This window comes from Prenolepis imparis, unplaced genomic scaffold, assembly GCF_030444845.1.
Source record: "Prenolepis imparis isolate NDT839.2.m4 unplaced genomic scaffold, iyPreImpa1.0 SCAF_3, whole genome shotgun sequence".
Lineage (NCBI taxonomy): Eukaryota > Metazoa > Arthropoda > Insecta > Hymenoptera > Formicidae > Prenolepis > Prenolepis imparis.
The window spans coordinates 9861914-9884790 of NW_028141161.1; the positions used below are offsets into that span (position 1 = coordinate 9861914).

General features: G+C 34.4%; 1 protein-coding gene across 1 annotated transcript in view; it reads left to right on the forward strand.

Annotated features, from left to right (window-relative positions):
- The first annotated feature begins 2908 nt into the window (after window positions 1-2908).
- Window positions 2909-22877, forward strand: part of LOC145933364 (uncharacterized) — a 79713-nt gene continuing 59744 nt past the window's right edge. The window contains exons 1-6 of the mRNA XM_083032995.1: window positions 2909-3469; window positions 3592-3939; window positions 4050-4108; window positions 6681-6983; window positions 7141-7189; window positions 21015-21185. The gene's annotated coding sequence lies outside the window, so the exon portion shown is untranslated. The remainder of the gene's footprint in view (window positions 3470-3591; window positions 3940-4049; window positions 4109-6680; window positions 6984-7140; window positions 7190-21014; window positions 21186-22877) is intronic.

Sequence of the window (22877 nt, forward strand, 5' to 3'; positions counted from 1 at the left end):
AGAAAGAAAGAGAAATCTCAGTACGATCATATACTGTCATTTCCTGCCGACTTGTATCGGCATCGCGGATCCGATGACGAATGGTGAACGTTTAAGGTGAATGTCGGTTACTCTCAAGAAGCGACAGCACGAATGGGGTACCGGTTCGAGCTACAGCTTCCGTGATGGGTACCATGGTAAAAAATTCAATCGACAGAGACTACCTGGCGGTCAATATTAACGACCAGCAATCGAGAGGGTCGCTGTGGCGAGTGCATGATTATTCAGAGAAGAAGAAGATGAAAAGGAAAAAGGCAGGGATGGATTTAAGTTAATGAAACTTTGATTTCGAGTTTTTGTCGAGAATAATCTTATTCAGAAATATATATCAACCGTAGAATTATGCAACACAGTTTGTTCTCCAAGTCCATTTTACTAACAGAGTTTACAGAGAAAAGGAATAATGAAAAAAATTAATTAATTAAATCGCACAATGTTTATATTTTTTATATAAAACTAGGATATGTTTCTATTTGTTTCTATCTCGAATAGATTTTACAGCGCTTAATCTCAAGATTTAAAACCAAAACATTCTATATACTTTACAAAATATGCGAAGAGAGACGTTCCATTCAACTTTACTTTGCTTTAATTATATTAATTATACTTCTGTCAGAAAACTCGAAAAATTACTAACTTTATTATTAAATTTTCAGAAAAGTCATCATTCGCCCCTGAAGAAAAAGAAGAATAGAACTTTACGTGCGCACGACAACGGGAGAGAGCAAAAAAGGGACGTGGATGATGATGAGCTCCAAGCTGATAGGAGGCCCAGGATGATGCGAACGATGTATCACCATCCAGGAAATTAATGTTGAAATATGATCTTTGGATGAACGATACGCGGCGCCCAAGCGGGACCAATAGGGATCAACGAGGAAACGCGCACTGACAAAGAAGAGAATTGCGCGAGAGAGAAGATTGTTACGAGGTCGATTAATGAATCATCGGACGAAATAGTAAGGTGACGAGAATATCGGCGCAACAAATTGGACAGTGAGTTGAAGAGATGAGTGATGAAAGGGAGCAGCTTGGGAGAAGTGATTGGAAATATAAATATAAATGTGTGAGTTGAATTTTGTATCTTACACAATAATCGCGAATAAGACTTTATTTATTTTTTTCGAAGCCTTTATTGAATCAAAGACGTAAAAGACACAGTAAACTTTTGTTGTGACTTGAAATGAAATTATCGCGAATTTTCAGAATTCTGTATTTAAACACTGAGCTTTCTTATTTCAAAGTAGACTTATTTGTCGACAAAATCAATTTTTTAAGCGCTGATAGATTTTCTCTTCTACGCAGGATACAATCTCGCTTAACATGCGATAGAACGATTGCACGACGAAGAATCAAGCGGAGTGTAAAGAAGGACGATGAATCGTAAGGGAGAACTTGAAAATGTAGGATGCAGAGACAGAGGAAGAAAAAGAGAGGAGAAAGAAGATACGCAGGATGATAGTGAGATATGTCTAAATATATAATCGTGACACGTGATGGACGTGTTGCGGCCCCTGTCTACGGGGGTCTCGATGAACGGGGCCCTGGTCTGGGACTCGCGCGCGGCCCCGGACCCGCGGCACCCCGCTACGCGCTATGCATCAACACCCGGGATCCATCCCATTATACCTCATCAAAACAACAAACACGCCTTCCACGCTAAACCAACATCCTTTTGTTCCCATCGAATCCCGCGTATCCATCAGGATCGCCGCGCGAAGGATGCACGTCAGTGACGCGATCTTTTCGACGGGGGGTCCCTAAGATGGGAGGGAAAAGGAGGAGGACCAGGAGGAATTCGAGATCTCGTGAAATGTTATTAATGTCGCGGGGTCAGAGGGATAAGCACGCCCGGGAAACGTTGTCCTGTAGATTTGTACCTGTCTTCGTCTCGTCTCTCGCAAGGAACGAACGACGAAAGACGTTGATTCTCCTAGTAGAAAAGCGCATGCTGCGATATATAAATAATCCGACTGCTTCAGCGAATAAGGAGAGCCCGAGCTCCTACCGCGGAGGATAGGAGCGGTTTGGGAAAATTAAGACTCTGGAATTTCTCGGGTGAGTTATTCGTCGGAACGAAACCCGTTCAATCATATTTCAATTTGTACAGAGATAAAAAACTTTATGCTATTCCGGGAGCAAACGGAATATAATAATTTGCTACAAGGATCATAGTATCAATTAATTTTTAATATGAAACACGAATATAAAATGATATATAGACATTTATTAATTCTGCTATGTTAATTTATGAAAATAAATCTTGTGTAGTAAGTATTTATGCAATCATATGATCACACTGACATAATTCGGTACTGCAGATCGTTCTTAGATGGCAGCACGTAATACTTGCAGTAACGATGATTACAATCTGATAATTTATAATTTAACTGTGATGATACTTTTAATAATAAAATCAAATCATTATGCAAAATTAACTCAAGGGTCGACAGAAGATACGATGAAGACCTTTATCAGACGGCCGAATTATGGATTCGCTTATCTAAAAAAAAAAAAGACAGAAAGAGTTATATTAAAATTATATTTTTAATTAGTAGAATTAAGAAAATTAAAAATTAAAAATAAATAGAAAAATTATATATTATATTTTATTATTTTATATTATTTATTATAATATATATTAATATATTTTACATTTTAACATAATATGAAAATCATTGTCAAATATAAATATTGCAACAAAATATTAATCAAATTTAATTAATTGAATGATAAATACGATATTAAGTATAAGTACAATCTGTTTAATTGCTAACGAGCATGATACATTATGTTATTTTATTACGCGATGTTAAACTTGAATAAGCGAATTTCATAATTGCAAGAAATATTGATGGATGATCATTGGAATATTATTTAATACATGCAATCGCGATTAATCTTTAATTAGTCTTTCGAAATTTATTAAAATTAATATGTATGTATGTCAAGTTTCTGTACACACACGTATAAATGACACACTTGAAATTACAATCGCAGTGATTACGAAATCGAAATATTGAATCGTATATAATATAAATTTAAATACACAGTAATAATTTAGACGATGGTTCAAGTACAAAAGTTACAGCCTATAATGGTTTTTGAATTTGGCGCGCGGCGCGTTGAGTGTTGACTTACGTAGTTACTACGTCACGTCCTTCGTCCCTCGCGTCCTCGCGCTAGTCACGGTATCGCGCTCAATCGGCTCCGCATTTTTCACGCGTTTTTCCCGTTAAGAATGAATTCCGCGTACAAACGAATGTCGGGAGTCTCGAATCGTGCCACGGGCAATTAGCAGGAAGTATTAATTAACTCGTGCGATCGCGGTTAATCAACCTACGACAGTCTGCAACCGCCGAGCTACGCCTCTTTGCCGCTTTTTCTCCGAATCGATCGAGATCTCATTGAACATTCTGTTTATTAAGAGGTATGTATCATTTCGCATCATTTATCTGTACGAATCGCATCGCGTTCAAGCTTTTGTGCTTTGGGAAAACTATATTTTGGATGTGAGATATTTAATTAATATACATAATTTATCGTTTTCAGATGATTGTGTTGCGCGCGAACCGCGCGAAGTTCGCGCCGCACAATTCGTTGCATTACGTCACGACGTACTACGTCACAGCGTACTACTTCACTACATATCGCGAATATCGAAAGTGGTGGATGGTTATATATCGTCGTTATTTATCCGTTGTTATTTATGCAATCCGGTGCGTAGTGCGTGCAATCGGTGTCGAGAATGCCGTACAAAGTAACGGGCGATCGTTCTATCGTATTATTTAATGCGGGAAATCGAAATCAGTAATGCCTGGTCGATGAAAATGCATCTCGGCGAACGAATTCCGAAACGACGCAACAATCAACGAGAATATGGCAGCGTTTCAACGACTGGTGAGCAAATTGACTTTATTTACCTGATTATATCATCGTCATTTACCTAAAATATATATAGCTAGCATATGAAAATCGCTCATATAATAATAATATAATATTATTTATAGGAACGACTTTCCGAAGCGACCCAACAATCAACGAGAATATAACCGCGTTTCAACGACCGGTGAGTAAATTGATTTTATTTAATTAATTATACCTATCATCGAATTTATATCATCGCCATTTACTTGAAATATACATATATTAGCCATCATATGAAAACCGCTAATATAATAATAATGTAATATTGTTTAGGATATAAATTGATTTTTGAGATTAGCTCAGAAATAAATTTGCATTATATATATATATATATTTAAATTATGCATTATATATTTTCGATGAGCACTCGCATTAAGAATTTCATAAATAAAATTATTTTTTTTTTTTCAAAAAACGTTTATGTAATAATAATATAACATTGGTTAAAAAAATCTATTTTTGAAATTAGCTCAGAAAGAAATTTAACTTATACATTATATATATTTTCAATAAGCATTCGTATTAACAATCTCATGAATATTTTAATATTATTTTTTTTTATTTGAAAGACTATACTTTAGATACTTTGAGCAAAATATAACTCGAATTTATTTTTCTTATTATTCGCGAAATATATAGCCAGTATATCAGAAAATGCTAATGTAATAATAAATTATTGGTTTAAAAATACAATATTGGTTTAAAAATCTATTTTCGAGATTAGCTCAGAAAGAAATTTAAATTATGCATTATATATATTTTCAATAACTATTCGTATTAATAATCTCATGAATATCTTAATGACTCCTAGAGGGTTTCTAATGAAAACGATTCTGTCATCAATTTGCGAACACGATGCGCAAAGTTGTGATCCTCTCTTAAAGTAATTTTGATTATTCGATTGAAATAAAGGCGATGCGATGCATAAAGTTTACAATGCGGATTATATTAAACGCGCATTCACATGCAATCGATTTGCAGTGAAAAACTCGTTTTTAACATCATAATTTATTGAGAGTTATCAGCTGATTTCTGTCAAAAATATTAATTAATCGCAGATAAGGCATTATATAATATATTATTTAAAATATATAATTACTTCAAATTTTATAACCTATTATTATTTTAAATTTTAATTAGCAAATTAATGCTTTATTTTTTGACATACATTAGCTGATTAAATCGTTAATTTACTTATTAAATTTTAAAATAATATAAAAATTAAAATGTTTTAAATAAAATGTTACAGTACTTTAAACTCGATTAATATTTTTTATAGTTATTAGCTGATTTCTGTATCATTCTTTTTAATATAAAATCGAGACTATATTTTATGCTTTTTGGGCAAAATGAAACTCAAATTTACCTTATCATTTGCGAAATATATAGCCAGTATATCAGAAAACGCTAATAATAACACAATATTGATTAAGAAATCTATTTTCGAGATTAGCTCCGAAAGAAATTTAAATTATGCATTATATATATTTTCAATAAGTATTTGTATTAACAATCTCATGAATATTTTAATGACCCCTAGAGGGTTTCTAATGAAAACGATTCTGTCATCAATTTGAACACGATGCGCAAAGTTGTGATCCTCTCTTAAAGTAATTTTGATTATTCGATTGAAATAAAGGCGATGCGATGCATAAAGTTTACAATGCGGATTATATTAAACGCGCATTCACACGCAATCGGTTCGCAGCAAAAAACTCGTTTTTAACATCACAATTTATTGAGAATTATCAGCTGATTTCTGTCAAAAAATATTAATCGCAGATAAAGCATTATAACATTTACAACATATTACTATTTTAATTTTTATAACCTATTATTATTTTAAAAATATAACTAGCAAATTAACGCTTTATTAATATTTCTCGACAGAAATCAACTGATTAAAACGTTAATTGTGTGTTAATTAAATTTTAAAATAATAGTGTGTAATAAAAATTATAAAATATATTTTAAATAAAATGTTATAGTACTTTAAATTCGATTAATATTTTTTGACAGTTATCAGCTGATTTCTGTCAAAAACTATTATTCGAGTTTAAAATATTACACTGTAAAATAATTATTTTAAAATAATAATAGGTTATAAAAACTAAAATAGTAATATGTTGTAAATGTTATAATGCTTTATCCGCTATTAATATTTTTGGATAGAAATCAGCTGATTAAAGTATTAATTTGCTAATTAATTTTTAAAATAAGAATATATTATAAAAATTAAAATAATAATATCTTTTAAATAATGTGTTATAATTCCTGAAACTCGATTAATATTTTTAACAGTTATATCAGCTGATTTCTGTCAAAAAATATTAATCAAGAATAACGTATTATAACATATATTTTAAATAACATATTATTTTATATTATTTTAAAATTTAATTAGCAAATTAATGTTTTATTAATATTTTTGATAGAAATCAGTTGATTAAAGCGTTAATTTGCTGTTAAATTTTATAATAATAATATGTTATAAAAATTAAAATAATAATATGTTTTAAATAAAATGTTATAATACTTTAAACGTGATTAATATTTTTTGATAGAAATCAGCTGATATAACTGTCAAAAATATTATAACATATTATTTAAAACGTATTATTATTTTAATTTCAATTTTAATTCTTATTTTAATTTTACAGTAATATTTTATTTTATAAGTATAGTAATATTTTATTTTATTTTATTTGTTACAGGTAGCATTGCTGATAAGCTGCGCGCGAGTTGACTGCGAGATTCTCGAGTGTCGAACGGACGTTGATTCGTACGATTATGATTTTCGCATCGTTTTTTCTCATTGCAAGTGCAATGCGCGAAATACGCGTGTGTCTCACGCGTCGCGTCGGGAGTGCCGTGTAAAGTTTCGCGTGTCGGGAGTGTCGTGTGAAGTGTCGGGCGATCGTAATTATTCATATTTTCGCGAGTTGTGAGTGCTATATCATTGACCAAGAGAGGAGGAGGAGGCCCGGGGAGGTATCGGGCGACAGCGGGACTGTGAGGTATGCAAAATTTTAAAATAATCTAAAAACATTTTTTTCTAAACTGCAGTGAGATATTCGACTGTTTCCAGACTTTCAAAACACTTTGTACACATACATACACACTCCTTCCTCCCCACACACATGTATATACATAATTTGAATATTTTGTTTTCAGATCAATGTGTGTGCTGTGTACTACAACAACTGCGCTATTGCACGTATTGGTGAGTGAGAAATTGTTTATTTCGATCGAGTTGAAAGTATTATAACATCCCTTTTTAAAAAAGGCGTGTCCATTCTCGCAAGTATTGTTGCATCTTCTCTGCGATGCTTATTGTCTCGATTCGCATTGTACATTATATTCGTAGTATTGAGAGGCTGTCATCGCGAGAGTTAGTAGTTTGACAGTTTGTTCAAAATAAAATTAAATAAAATAATATGTTTTAAATAATACTTTAAACTCGATTAATATTTTTAATAGTTATCAGCTGATTTCTGTCAAAAAATATAATAATAAATATGTTATAATTCCCCTTAAACTCGATTAATATTTTTGACAGTTATCAGCTGATAATTGTCTAATGAAAATGATTCTGTCATTGGTAAATCTGAACACGATGCTCAAAGTTGCGATCCTCTATTATAATTTTGATTATTCGATTGTGTGTGTGAAATAAAGGCGATGCGATGCATAAATTTTACAATGCGGATTATATTAAACGCGCATTCACATGCAATCGGTTCGCAGCGAAAAACTCGTTTTTAACATCACAATTTATTGACAGTTATCAGCTGATTTCTATCAAAAGAAATTAATCGCAGATAAGGCATTATAACATATTATTTACAACATGTTATTATTTTGATATTTTTAACATATTATTATTTTAAGATTTAATTAGCAAATTAACGCTTTATTTTTTGACATTAGTTGATTAAAGCATTAATTGGATTATTAAATTTTAAAATAATATTATGTTATAAAAATTATAATAATATGTTTTAAATAAAATGTTATAGTACTTTAAACTCGATTAATATTTTTTAACAGTTATTAGCTGATTTCTGTATCATTCTTTTTAACATAAAATCCAGATTATATTTTATGCATTTTGGGCAAAATGAAACTCGAATTTATCTTATCATTCGCGAAATATATAATCAGTATATCATGTGAAAACGCTAATGAATACGCTAAATAATGAAACGCTAAATAATAATATAATATTGGTTTAAAAAATCTATTTTTGAGATTAGCTCCAAGAGAAATTTAAATTATGCATATTATATATTTTCAATAAATATTCGTATTAACAATCTGAAGAATATTTTAATGACCTCTAGAGTAGAGGGTCTCTAATGGAAACGATACTGTCATTTGTCAATCTAAACACGATGCGCAGAGTTGTGATTTGTGATCCTCTCTTAAAGATATTTTGATTATTCGATTGAAATGAAGGCGATACATAAAGTTTACAATGCGGATTATATTAAACACGCATTCACACGCAATCGGTTCGCAGCGAATAACTCGTTTTTATAACATCACAATTTATTATATAATTATATTATATCTAATCGACAAATAATTGAATTAAGAATATTAAAATCATTATTTAGAAAAAGAATAGAGATGGAAAGGTGTAAGCAAGAGTTTTTTCAGCATGTATTAATTAATGTGTATTAATTAATCCGCGCGGAGAGAGTCATCGCTCTGTAGCCAATAATTATAATCATTCTGTTCTTATAATTAGAAATATCATGATTTGAGAGAGGCATTGTGATCCGCATGACACGTCTGTCGATTTATCAATGGGATGTAGAATTTCCTGACCTAAATAATCCGCGCGGAGTTGACCTAAATAATCCGCCGGAGTCGACCTAAATAATCCGCGCGGACTCCTTGAGTATGACCAATAATCTCGATTCTCGAACCAATAGAAAAGAAGGAAACTCGTTGACTCGCGGACATCTGGTCTTATTGGTGAAACGTCGAGTCTTATTGGCTGGTTTCGGATTCTCTATTCGCGTCCTTCTTACGTTATCTCTATTTCCTTATAAGGCACGTTCGAGCCTCGAGCTCGAGCACCGAGCTCAGCATTGATGAAACTCGATACGCAGACAAAAACTAAAAAAGATATACCGATACTTTTTTCGCAATTTTCAGTTGTTTAGGTGTCGCACATCGCACTTCGAGGTGTGAAATCGTTTAGCTACTACATGTCCACCTGTTCGAGTTTCTTTCTACGCAGTGATTTATGTATTAAATGTATTTCATACAGTTTTACTTACACACGCGATTATAACGTCGGTGTACTTTCGAGCATTGATGTTTCGGACTCTTTTCTTTTATTCTTTTCGCTTTCTTCTCATGTTATCTCAAATTTTTTTAAAAGAGACACTTGTGCTCGAGCATCGCTCGTCATTGACAAAATTCGATACGCAAATTAAAAAAGATATGCAGACACTTTTTTCATAACTTTCAGTTTAAATCGTTTAGCTATTACTACATGTCCATCTGTCATAGACTTTCTTATCGCGTTTATGTCTTAATTTAGTTATTCGCACTTTATTTCATTCGATTTAATTACTTACACACGCGATTATGGGTGGGCGATACCGTGTATATGCATAGTAAAATACCGGTCACCTTATAATTGTCATAGTAAAATATTTCGAATTATCAATAATACGGTGTTCAATCATTGAATATTGTCGATGAATAACGTTTACGTAACTAATGGGATAAATCTAAAAACGCATTTTTTGCGTAAAATATTCATTTAATTAATTAAAAATCGAAGTTGCATGATTCAAATTATAAATTATCATTTCGTAGCGATCGCTTTATTGTTTGATTTTTCGCTAATCTTAATATAATTTAGATTGAGAACTAATAAGAAATATTGTATACAATAATTATAGTAATTACTTAAAGTAATTATTAATGTAGCGGTAACTTTACGTAGCATGGAATTTGATTCCTCAGGTTTTTTTATAAGTACTATAACACATGCGCGCACTATGCGCATGCCATTCCTCGATTTTATATAAAAAAGAATATTTTTATATAAAGCTTGTTTAAACTTGATTAATATTTTTTGACAGAAATCAGCCGATTAAAGCCTTTAATTTGTTAATTAAATTTTATAATAAAAGTATGTTACAAAAATTAAAACAATAATCTTATAAATAATGTGTTATAATACTTTAAACTCGAATAATATTTTTTGACAGAAATCAGCTGATAACTGTCAAAAATATTAATCGAGTTCAAAGAATTATGGCATATTATTTAAAACATATTATTATTTTAATTTTTATAACATTTTTATTTTAAAAATGAATTAGCAAATTAACTTTTTAATCAGCTGACTCCTGTCAAAAAATATTAATAAGATGTTAATTAAATTTTAAAATAAAAATATGTTATAATAATAGGTTTTAAATATTATGTTATAATTAACTTAAACTTGATTAATATTTTTGACAGTTATCTCTCAGCTGATTTTTGTCTACAAATATTAATCGCAGATAAGGAATTATAACATATTATTACAACATGTTACTATTTTAAATTCTACAACCTATTATTATTTTAAAATTTAATTAGCAAATATAATTAACACTTTATTTTTGGACATATATCAGCTGATTAAAGCGTTAATTTGCTTATAAGTTGCTTAAGTTTTAAAATAATATTTTGTTATAAAAATTAAAATAGTATGTTTTAAATGAAATGTTATAGTACTTTAAACTCGATTAATATTTTTTGACAGTTAGCTGATTTCTATATCATTCTTTTTAACATAAGATCGAGACTATATTTTATGCATTTTGGACAAAATAAAACTCGAATTATTTATCTTTCTTATCATTCGCGAAATATATAGCCAGTATATAAAAAAACGCTAATGTAATAATAATATAATATTGGTTAAAAAAACCTATTTTCGAAATTAGCTCCGAAAGAAATTTAAATTATGCATTATACATATATATTTTCAATAAGTATTCGTATTAATAATCTCATGAATATTTTAATGATTCCTATAGAGTATAGAGGGTCTCTAATGAAAACGATTCTGTCATTTGTCAATCTGAACACGATGTGCAAAGTTGCGATCCTTTCTTAAAGTAATTTTGATTAATACTTATTCGATTGAAATAAAAGCGATGCGATGCATAAAGTTTACAATGCGCATTATATAAAACATGCATTCACACGCAATCGATTTGCAGCGCAGAAATCGTTTTTAACATCACAATTTATTATATAATTATATGAAATTTAGTCGACAAATAATTGAATTAAGAATATTAAAATCGCTATTTACGAAAAGATTATAGCTGGAAAGGTGTAAGCAAGAGTTTTTTCAGCATGTATTAATATGTATTAATTAATCCGCGCGGAGTCATTGCTCAGTAGCCAATAGTTATAATCATTCTGTTCTTATAATTAGAAATATCATGATTTGAGAGAGGCATTGTAATCCGCACGACACGTCTCTCGATTTATCAATGGGATGTAGATTTTCTTGACCTAAATAATCCGCGCGGAGTTGACCTAAATAATCCGTCAGAGTCGACCTAAATAATCCGCGCGGACTCCTTGAGTATGACCAATAATCTCGATTCTCGAACCAATAGAAAAGAAGGAAACTCGTTGACTCGCGGACATCTGGCCTTATTGGTGAAACGTCGAGTCTTATTGGCTGGTTTCGGATTCTCTATTCGCGTCCTTCTCGCGTTATCTCTATTTCCTTATAAGGCACGTTCGAGCCTCGAGCTCGAGCACCGAGCTCGGCATTGATGAAACTCGATACGCAGACAAAAACTGAAAAAGATATACCGATACTTTTTTCGCAATTTTCAGTTGTTTAGGTATCGCACATCGCACTTCGAGGTGTGAAATCGTTTAGCTACTACATGTCCACCTGTTCGAGTTTCTTTCTACGCAGTGATTTATGTATTAAATGTATTTCATACAGTTTTACTTACACACGCGATTATAACGTCGGTGTACTTTCGAGCATTGATGTTTCGGACTCTTTTCTTTTATTCTTTTCGCTTTCTTCTCATGTTATCTCAAATTTTTTTAAAAGGGACACTTGTGCTCGAGCATCGCTCGTCATTGACAAAATTCGATACGCAAATTAAAAAAGATATGCAGACACTTTTTTCATAACGTTCAGTTTAGCTATTACTACATGTCCATCTGTCATAGACTTTCTTATCGCGTTTATGTCTTAATTTAGTTATTCGCACTTTATTTCATTCGATTTAATTACTTACACACGCGATTATGGGTGGGCGTTACCGTGTATATGCATAGTAAAATACCGGTCACCTTATAATTGTCATAGTAAAATATTTCGACAGCGAATTATCAATAATACGGTGTTCAATCATTGAATATTGTCGATGAATAACGTTTACGTAACTAATGGGATAAATCTGAAAACGCATTTCTTGCGTAAAATATTCATTTAATTAATTAAAAATCAAAGTTGCAGGATTCAAATTATAAATTATCATTTCATACACAGAGAGAATTTTTTTCTTAGAATTTACTCGAAAATCATGGTAATCGTGGGACAATATGGTATGGAAAGAATTTTATGAAAATTTCTCTGATTAATATTAATCATTTATCTAAATTATATTTAAATTAGCGAAAAATCAAATAAAAATCAGCTATAGCGGTCGCTTTATCGTTTGATTTTTCGCTAATTTAAATATAATTTGGATTGAGAACTAATAAGGAATTAATATTGTATACAATAATTATAGTAATTACTTAAAGTAATTATTAATGTAGCGGTAACTTTACGTAGCATAGAATTTGATTTCTCATATTTCTATTATTTTTTTTATAAATATAAAATAATCTATAGTGTCTTGCACAATTATGTCCAAGTAATCAAATGTATACATGTATCGAGTATTTTGATCAGTTTGAAATGGTAGGCATGTGCGAGATTGAGTCTGGTTCACGTTCGTTTCCTGTCAATCTCCCTTCACTACCTCGGTCAGCTTGTAATGCCGCCTGACACTTTATTATTTGCACTTCTGCGTTTGCACACGGTGACACTCTGCCGCCAGGCTTGTTCAAACAAAGGGTGACAGGGAATAGACTGCATAATAATGAAGGGCGTAGTAATTCGACGAATTAGAAAATAATATCACGTATCTTTTTTTTTGTGGGCAGAACCTTTGAAATGCGAGATAAACTGGAGATATAATAGAGATTCTTAGTTTCAAGAGTATAGTGATTTATGAATCTATTATTGGATATTTCAGTAAATAGTTATTTAACTGTCCGTGATATTTTGCAATTTTCTACGACTTTTGGATATATTCCGAGGATATATGCAAAGGATTAAAAATTCGTAACATAAGCGAAAATAATTTCTCATATGCAGATTCGCGGTCTCGAATTCGGAGGTTCAATTTCCATAGACGCGTCCGGGGAAAAGGAGGATGTTTACATAGGTAAAGCCAGCAGTTGCGAGCGTATTTACACGAGGATTTCCCTGCGGCGAATCGAGCCGCAGGGCGAATTGGATACCGACTCCGTCGTCTCGTCCGTATCGTCGACGAAGGGTGGGTTTGGATAAGGGTCGTAGGAGGGATCTTCTCCGTCGTCCTCGACGGCGGAGACAAGGGGAGGGAAACGAATAAAAAGGGGGGCGAGAAATGGCGCGGATGCCTCATTACGCATGCACCCCGACGAAGGGATGTGAGTGAGTGAGCGAGTGACTGACTGACGTACCTCCTCGTCATGTATACACTTATATGTGTGCACGTGAACGCAATATCCACGTGCGCGGACACGCCTATTTTGTCGAGTGTGAGGAATTTTGCATACATACAGAAGATGCGCGATCGTGTATTGTGACTAACGTTACGTTGTTTATTCCCGCGCGATGCTGTGTTGGAAAAGGAGGTTTTGGTCTGGTATGGAAAAAGAATCTGATGATGGAAATGTCAGATTTTGGATCTCATAATAATTAAATACGTATAAGCTAAAAAAGATTTGAATATATAAAATCAATCGGAAACACCGGAGAAGCTGAGAAGAACGTTTTATTTATATATCAAACATCGCGCTGTTAGAATGAGATTATAACCTGAGATTTGCTTTTAGCAAATATATACTTTGCAAAGATATATATTAGCCTATCAGTTAGATATTCTTTAAGCTGCTCTTATTAACAAATAATGAAAGTTTAGTTCTAAATGTTTGAATTTCCAGAATTCTCTCTCTCTCTTTTTAAATTTTTATTCTTTTATACTTTTCTTTTTCATCATGCTTGACATACATATACTTCAAACTCCAACATTTTTTAATTTCAGCTTCTTTAATCTTAAATTATTAAAATCTTGGAATATTCTTTTGTAAGATATTTAAAGTGAAATTTTTTTTATATTTTTATCTTTATAAAAAAAAAAATCTTAGACTAGAATTTTAGATTAGAATTCTCACACATAAAGTGGTCGAAATAATATTACATCCAAGCGATCTCTATAAAAGTCGATATACGCAAATATGTCTGTCTAAATCTTGACACAAAAATACGACTAGTGTATGTACACAACAATTCCGACGAAACCGCATTAAGGCGCGTCGCGATCCGCCCTCTGTGTAAACCAGCTCCCTCTCTTCTTTCTTCTCTGCCATCCTCCTGTCTCTCCTTCAACCCTCGACAACCTTCCTCACCATTTCCATCTCTACCCTCGTGGCGCCCTAATTGCGCCAAACCCTCCCTTTCCCCCTCCTGGCAGCTAGTCACTTTACCATAATCTCCTGGGTAATGGGGTCTCGGTTGTGCGCGAGCGCGAGCACCCTCTCGACAATCTCTCGCGCGCTCGTTCAGGGTTGCGTCGCGATCGAAGACTCGCTCTTTGTCGGCTCCAGCAGATTTTCGCGGAAATTGCTCTATCGTGTATAGATTTTTTCTATCCTGAGAATATAAAAATTGCGGACAAGCAACACAGCTTTTTCTCAATGCCGATTACACATTAATAGACGTTTTTTGACTTCACGAAAATCGAAACTGAAGAACAGTATGATAAATCGTATAATAAAATTTTCTGCTATTTTTATAAATTGAAACATAAATCTACATTTCTGCCATCGCTCTTGAATTTTATTTCAGTTTATTTTATTTAAATCTCTTTTTGGAAATTAAGTTTATTAAGATTTCTTTTAATTTTTTCGATAAAATAAATGTTGATTTTTTCTTAAGCTTACGCTTTATGTTAAATATATATATTTAAATTACCACACTTTACAGTGTTCGTAATTATTAATTGCGCTATAGATTGACACAAAATATAAAGAAATAATAGAGCATATCAGAGATACATTATTAGCAACTATAGTAACGTCTAAGATGACAATAGCAACAGCGTAATGGATGCGATAATAATAGACAATAATAATAGACTGTCTGGCGAGCGTCGACGAGAAAATTAACAGGCCCCTAAAGTAACTGATGGACCGCCAAACGTTTCTCCGTCGGCGTTTGAGTTTAGAAAGAGGCTTACTTCCTGACTATAGATGTCTACAATTACGGTCCAATTACAATGCATATAATGGCGACACACGGTGCGCGATCCGAAATTGGCAGCAATTTGGGCGACAAGCGATTAGGACACGCGATCTATAACGGAAGCAGCCATCACGTCACGCCAATTATGCCTCCTATTTTCAAGCGAGCCGCGAAGTGCCATTGTCGCCAGGCAGAGAAAAGAAGAAATCGGGGGATTTTTTTGCGTATCGCCCGAATGTGCCGGCAAGCTGTCAAAACCTGTCATTTCGCGTTCGCGAGCTTAACCGGTCCGGCCCGGTCGTAATAGGACTCCGATCGACAGAGGATGGCCGACACAATGGCCGCGAATAACCGGCCGTGCGGCTTTTCGTATCGGCCGTTTAGCCACCTTAAACGAAGATCTGCTTGCCTGCTAAACACCGACACGCGATTCCGTGGCATCTGTCGACCGTCGCTCGCGATACCCAATGACTAGAAAAAGTCGTCCTTTGTCGGCGACAAAATATTCCGAAATTGCAAACCGCGCTAAAGACTCGACGTCGACACGCGTTGGAATACCGCAAAGTCCTTAGATTGAATTCTGAATTCGTAATACGTATTCCAAGTCCTCAGGCATTTCTATTCTTTACGTTTTTAGACTCTGAGATTCAGAGAATTCTGAATTTTTATGACTTGGGTATCGTCGATTCTTAACTAAAGTTTTTAATTTATTTTTGTATCAATCTGAGAAGTATTCTTTTTTTAGATTTTTAGTCTGATTTAAATTAAATAATCTTTCGGAAGTCTTCTAAAGTCTGATTTAAATGAAACAATTATTAATGCAGAGAGAAATTTAAGAACTCTTAATTCAAAAAATACTGAAACATCCTAACGCTTTTACTAAAACAATAACAATTCTAAATTAATGAAGTGTGTCAAAGACATATTATTAACGCGAAAGGATCTGGCGATGATCTCCGCTCGTTATTCCGCTTCTACACACTGATATGTCACCGGAGCTAATTGCAAGCCCTTCGCGCGTGATTACAGAGCGACCCATTAGCGACGAATTGATCGACGCGCGTCAGTAATAGACACGCGTAGTCGCTAAATCCTCGTGAAGTTCAGGATCGAGGCTTTCGAGAAGCGCGGTGGAAGTCGGGGTCGAGAGGACAGCTTTCAGGATCGCATCCGCGCATTGTTTCGTCCCCAGGGGTCGGCGAAAGGGGGAGCAGGAGAGAGAGATAGAGTTTGCACACTCGGTTGACATCGAGATCCAGCGACGTGTCTAATTGGAGCCACTTTAACCGCGAGGGCGGACAGGGTGGGATAAGCCATCCACCACTGCTGGGAGATCACCCTCCGGGCTTATAACCGCCAGGGAGATCTTCTGCGAGCCTCTACCCTCGGTGGTTACACACACACACGAAGTGTCCTCTCTCCCCCCTGCAACATCCCTGGCCGCTTCCCCGAGCCATTGTGTATCCTACAACGAATCCGGCGTAAATAATGCCGATTATCCCCCCGGCAATTGTTTTATCGACCGGACTGTCCCGTTCGAGGAGAAATCTACGGGGAAAATGGCAGGCAGAGTTGAGGGGGTTGCCGTTTCTTTCCCCTCGAATGAGCCGTGGCACAGATTTACGAGTGACTCTAAACGGGGGCCGGCGAGGACTCGTAAAGTAAATTTCGCTTGTTTTCTCGTTGGCTCGAAAAAAGCTCAGGGAAAAGTGAGAAATTGAAGGTGTGGTAACTGTAATTTCGTTCGAGGGCGAAAACGCGTTCAAAAGGGATTTTTTGAGGAATGCGCGAATCTTTCAAGTTTATTATAAACAAGGGGGAATGGGAGTAAAAGAATGCACTCGATGGGCGTAGCGTCTATTTTATTTAATGCATTTATATAGAATCGAAAACAGAACTGTTTTTAAATTGACGAGAAATAATATTGCACAATAAAGAGAATTTTTATCATTTTTTTCTGATATCGTTAAATTAATAAAGATAAAAATGAAAACATTTTCTCTTTTTTCTTTTAAAGAAAAAATGTATTCTTTTGCAATTCATCTTGCTGATATTATTTTTGTATCCAGTCAAAATGTCGCACGTAACGATCGCATTATTAATTTTCGAGATTCTCTGGTTTTAATAGCCCCAGTCCAATCGAGGCTGGAGATCGCTTGATGGAACTCGCTGAGCCCCGCATGCTTTTTGCCTTCCGCTAATTATGAAATTGCCCAAGAACGTTCCGCACTACCGAGCTCCTCGCTCGTTCTCTTTTTCCATCTTCTGGAGCGATATTTGAGCGCGAATTATGCTTGGTACTCTCTTCATTCTGCTCATTATTTCTCTCCTTGTCGTCCTGCCAACCGACCTCATCCTTCGTGACCTTTCTCTCCTCATCGTTGTGGCGTCAAGAAACTTATCCGGTTAATGGCCCAGCCTTGTTCCGTAACATTCATGAAATTCACAGGCTATTTTGGGTACCGCCCGGCGGGTTATGCTAATTGATTTGTAATTTAAATCGCATTGGAAATAAATAATTAAATAATCAACTGACAACGTCTTAATGAAAACTTTACAAAATCTTGTTTAAGTATAATTGTGATATAATTAAATTTTGTAATAAAGAATCAATCAGAAGTTACATATCAAAATTAACATTTAGAATAACAATCGAAAAGCTTTTATTTCCATAAAATAAATTTAATATATTATCTGTTAATAAAATATATAGAATATATATTGTCTCTTTAATTTCCAAAAATAAATCAAATATTGAAAGTTATAAAACAAGTGGAAAGGAGTTTTAAAATATTTCAACATTTTTTAATTTTGTAAGATGATACTTTATCGATTTTTATTTTTTAATCCAAAATTTATATTCTACATTTTTTACACATTCCGTATATATATATATTTATATATTCTACTATTTTATACATCTTACTCACAAACTGAATTTGATAATTACGCAACTGTAGGATGTATTCCTTGCCTCGATAAGCAGTCATAATGATGCCACAATAATTACAGCCTAAGTAGAGTAGCGGGCAGCGAGGTATCACGCGTAAAAAGAGAACAGCCGCTTATAAAAAGCAGATTGAGCGGTTGAAGGAAAATGACCGGAGGAAAAGTCGTTCGCGTCGACCTGCGCTCTCCTCCGTTCCCTTGCCTCGCCCTCCAGGCTTTAACGACTAAATAAGTCCCCTCAATTAAAAAACTAATTTCGATTAGAGTCCCCGGGCGGCCATTTGGCATCGTGTAACTACATCCCGCAGAATAGCAAAGGCGAAGGGTTGGAAGAGATGAAAGTCGCTGAGCGCGATACACTCGGGACGACGAAGGGAGGGAAATAATCGGCGCTACTTTTTTTTTATGCCGCTACTTTTATCTATCATTGTTGCATTGTATCATTCGTCGTGATAGCACGCATTAGTGGCATTCTAATAGTAGGGACACCTAAATTTGACATCTTAGAGAATATACTACATTATATTTCACTGGCATATATTATTCAAGCGAAATGAAACATAAATACATAATAGAATTTTATTCACTTCCGAGAGAATTTTTTGTTTGATATTTGATATGAAAAACATAAAACACAAAGGAAAAAATAAATTAAATACGAATAAAAGTTCTTGTGAAATTACATATCATTTTTATGATAAGATAATTATAGGTATATACCTATTTATTAGAATATTTTATTAATTATTTCTAAATTTTGATTAAACTCTTTATCAAGTAAAGAAGTGTTACAATCGTATTGATTATCAAGGTAAAGATTATTCTCGGCGATCGAATAGCAATTGTTATTTAAATATTTTTGAATTATTTAAACAGTGCATAGAAGAGAACTTAATCTGTATAGTTTAGACGTTTCTAGCCATTTTTCTCTTTCAAGAAAGAATTTTTGAAGAAAATAAAAAAAAATGAAAGGACTTAAGAACTTAATCCTCTAACGCAAGACAATATTTCACGATTTTTCATTGTGATTCCTCTTTATATCGCGTTCCTCTCAAGAGTACTTTACGCAGAATTTTCTTCAAACCACACGAAGGAGCCACTTTATAAGCACGTACTTATTTATGTCCGTATTAGTATTTATGTTAGATGCACACCTACGGCACCCCGCGGCTCTCAGGCGTGGACGCTTCAGTCACTATTTGTTATTCTAATGTCGCATTATATATTTGTTTGGGCGTGGGCGGATGAAACCCGAAGTGTGAAACACGTTGTACAACGCTGGGCCTCCTGGAATTCCATCCTCTCGTAAGGCTCACCCACATGATCGTGGGGCTTTGTGCCCATTGAAAAGATTTCCGTCGATTCGGTGGCATATCTATCCGTTCAGCGCGTGTTTCGTTTTTTCCTCCTCTTTCCATCTTTTCAATACGGAAACAGATTTATCTTTGTTTCTACCATTCTTCGAATTCTCTAACGTGTTTACAATTTATTTTTTTAATTCTAAATATTTCGATGGAAAATGTTTTCCAACCAAAATGTGAATATATCCTCGAATATATATATATAATAAATTTTATTTTAATATTCTTCACCTCTTTTTTTAGATTTTATGTGTATCAATTAACATTTTAATTTATATTTTTTAAATATTTTTATATGCAAAGTGTTACAAGAGCGCCAACATAAATTTCAAGATACTTACAATTATATATCTTATTTCTTATTTCTTCTCTTCTCCTTAATCTTTCTCATTAAATTGATTAATAAAAATTTATTGTGATCTTTTTTTATCGTTTATAACTATTTCAATATATTATTTCTTTCTTCGGCAACCGATATAGCGACTCTCGCGTCATCGTCGCATTGATTCTCATTAGTCCGCCCATCGAGTGTCGGAGAAATACCGTGAAAATGGGCCAGCCTGCCGCGGTATGAGATTTTATCTTTGGTACGCTCATAAATATGCGCCGCGTGCAAAATTCAGCGTCGCGATATTTTCGAGATCATCGTCATACAATTTTTGTCGATTTGCTGCGAGCTATCCGACAACGATGGAGATGATAATAGCTGCGATATCATTTCCGACGTCGTCGTAAAACTTTAATTCGTCCTTATTGCGTGTTCTTTGCAGCAATCGCTTTTTAGATAGAAGCGAGAGATGTGATAAGAATATCTTTGGACAAAAATATTTTCCACAAATTAAGGATCTTGTAAATCTGGTAGATCGAAATTGAGCGCGCAATTTAACATTCTTCTTAACATTCTCGTTGCTTTTACTGTTATCTTCGATTACGCGTTGAATAATGCTATTTTTTAATTAAACTAATGCTACTTAATGTATTGTGTAATCTTTTTAACGTATATATATTTTACTATAGAACACAGAGAATATCAGTTCGTCGATAACAGAATTATGCAATCAGCCGATAAAAGACAATCGAATTAATGACGCAATTAATCGCGCTATCTTCTCGAAACTCCCATTACTCGTATACATATATGTATATTTGCTTGTTTACATGTCGCATGTATTTATGTGTAGGTTCGCAAGTGCAAGGAAATTGGGGCTCATCGTGTGCGGACTTAGATAAGCATCGTGCGACGTGCGACGTTTAGTACTACAATGATCGCCGTGGCAGGTAGATGATTCCGAGCGAGCCCAGCAAAGCGATATACCTACCGGCGTTTATGTATAGCAGCAACACAACAGCAGGTAGGTGTGCTATAGTATACGATGTGGTCCACCGCAAATTTAAGCAGGCATTTAAATCCCTGCCTCCTTAAATCCAGTGACTCCGTAAAGGTTGCTTCATTTTCGATTCCAAACGGAGGAGAAAAGAAATCATAAAGTCGAAAAATACTTATTCAGCTCGAAATATTATAACATGTTTAAATATCGTAAAATATAATCGTGAGATGAAAAAGTAAGAACTACTACTTTATTTAGATTTTCGATAGAATATCGACATTCGATCGTCAAGTTATATCGAGTCACGACGGAAGGGATTTTCTCTCATATGCTTTGAGATCGATTTCGTCTAAACACGTGGCGAACCTTTCACCTATACCTAGGTCGAGTTATGACAGCGCGTACATCCCGGTGATTTCTCCATCCGTATATGATTATATCTATGTATCGTTCGTCGCGGCGTCAATGCGAGCGAATGCACACACAGTGCCACTATTCCGATATGATTATGGTTGCACCTATACATACGAAAGCGAGCGTGCTGTCTTGCTATGGGTTATTCATGGGATATGTAGCCCGGTTCCTACACGTGTTCTCTTACGCCTTTTCTCTCTGCCCTATCCTTTTTTATCTTCTTATCCTTCTCTTCCTTCCTCGCCCTTCCGTTCCGAATGGTTTACTTTATCCTTCGCCTCTCTTTTTGTTCGCTTCTCTTGAACGCACAATCATTTTTCCACCCACACAGTACGATCTGCGAAGAAAGAGCAGTCGAGAAGCACATATTTTATGCGTGCAGTTATCGGCTCTTTCACTATGAAAGAACGTTCCCTCGCGATATATAAAGATATACTCCATAAAAAATAAGAATTGCTAGCGAAAAAAAATATATATTCGAGTAGATTTTTTGTCCGTAGAATTTAATCCGTTTAATTGTGATGCGATATTTTTTCGGCGCGAAATCAATTAAATCAAACTTTATAAAATATAACGCAGTGTCAATAGAAAATTGTTTAGTAATATAAACTTAAGATACGATTTAATTAACATTTATATAAAAATAATTAAGTTAATTTTGTTATTATCGATCAAAAGAAATTATGTTATACTGTTATAATAAAATATTTTTTTAGAAATTTTTCAAGATTAAAACAACTTCGAGTTTTTCCTTTCTGAGGCCTATAGTTTTCTCACGGGAGACGCATTCTCCAAGAAATATGTACACGAGTTCTCATTTTACACGCCAGCGTTATGTTTTACTTTCTGTATATAGGCTCGCTCTGAAAAGGGCTGGCGCCGCGACACTCTTGAGCAGAATTGAGTCCTCGATCTCTTAACGGCCCTCGAGTCGTCGGAAGCCCGTGTCTTTCCACGAGTCGTCGATGTTGTCCCTTTACTGTCCTCCCCGCTTCCGCACTTATCCTCGTCTCCTTCTCTCTTTCTGTCTCTCCCAACTAAAGTACTCGGTGTCTTTGCCTGACATCGTCTCCTCGTTATCGCCGCCACGAACGGTAATTTCGTCGTTATTATTAGGCCTGCTCGAGGCTGAGGGGGGGGGGGTGGCCATGGAAAGGAACCGTGTGTTTACCCTCTCCAGAAACCACTCCAGAACAGCCGAGAAGCTCGTGCCATGAGAGTTCGGAGTTTGTAACTCTGCTTGACTAGTTTCTGACGAGCGGTCCTTTTCGGAGGAGAGGTTTTAACGCGCGTAGATAAATT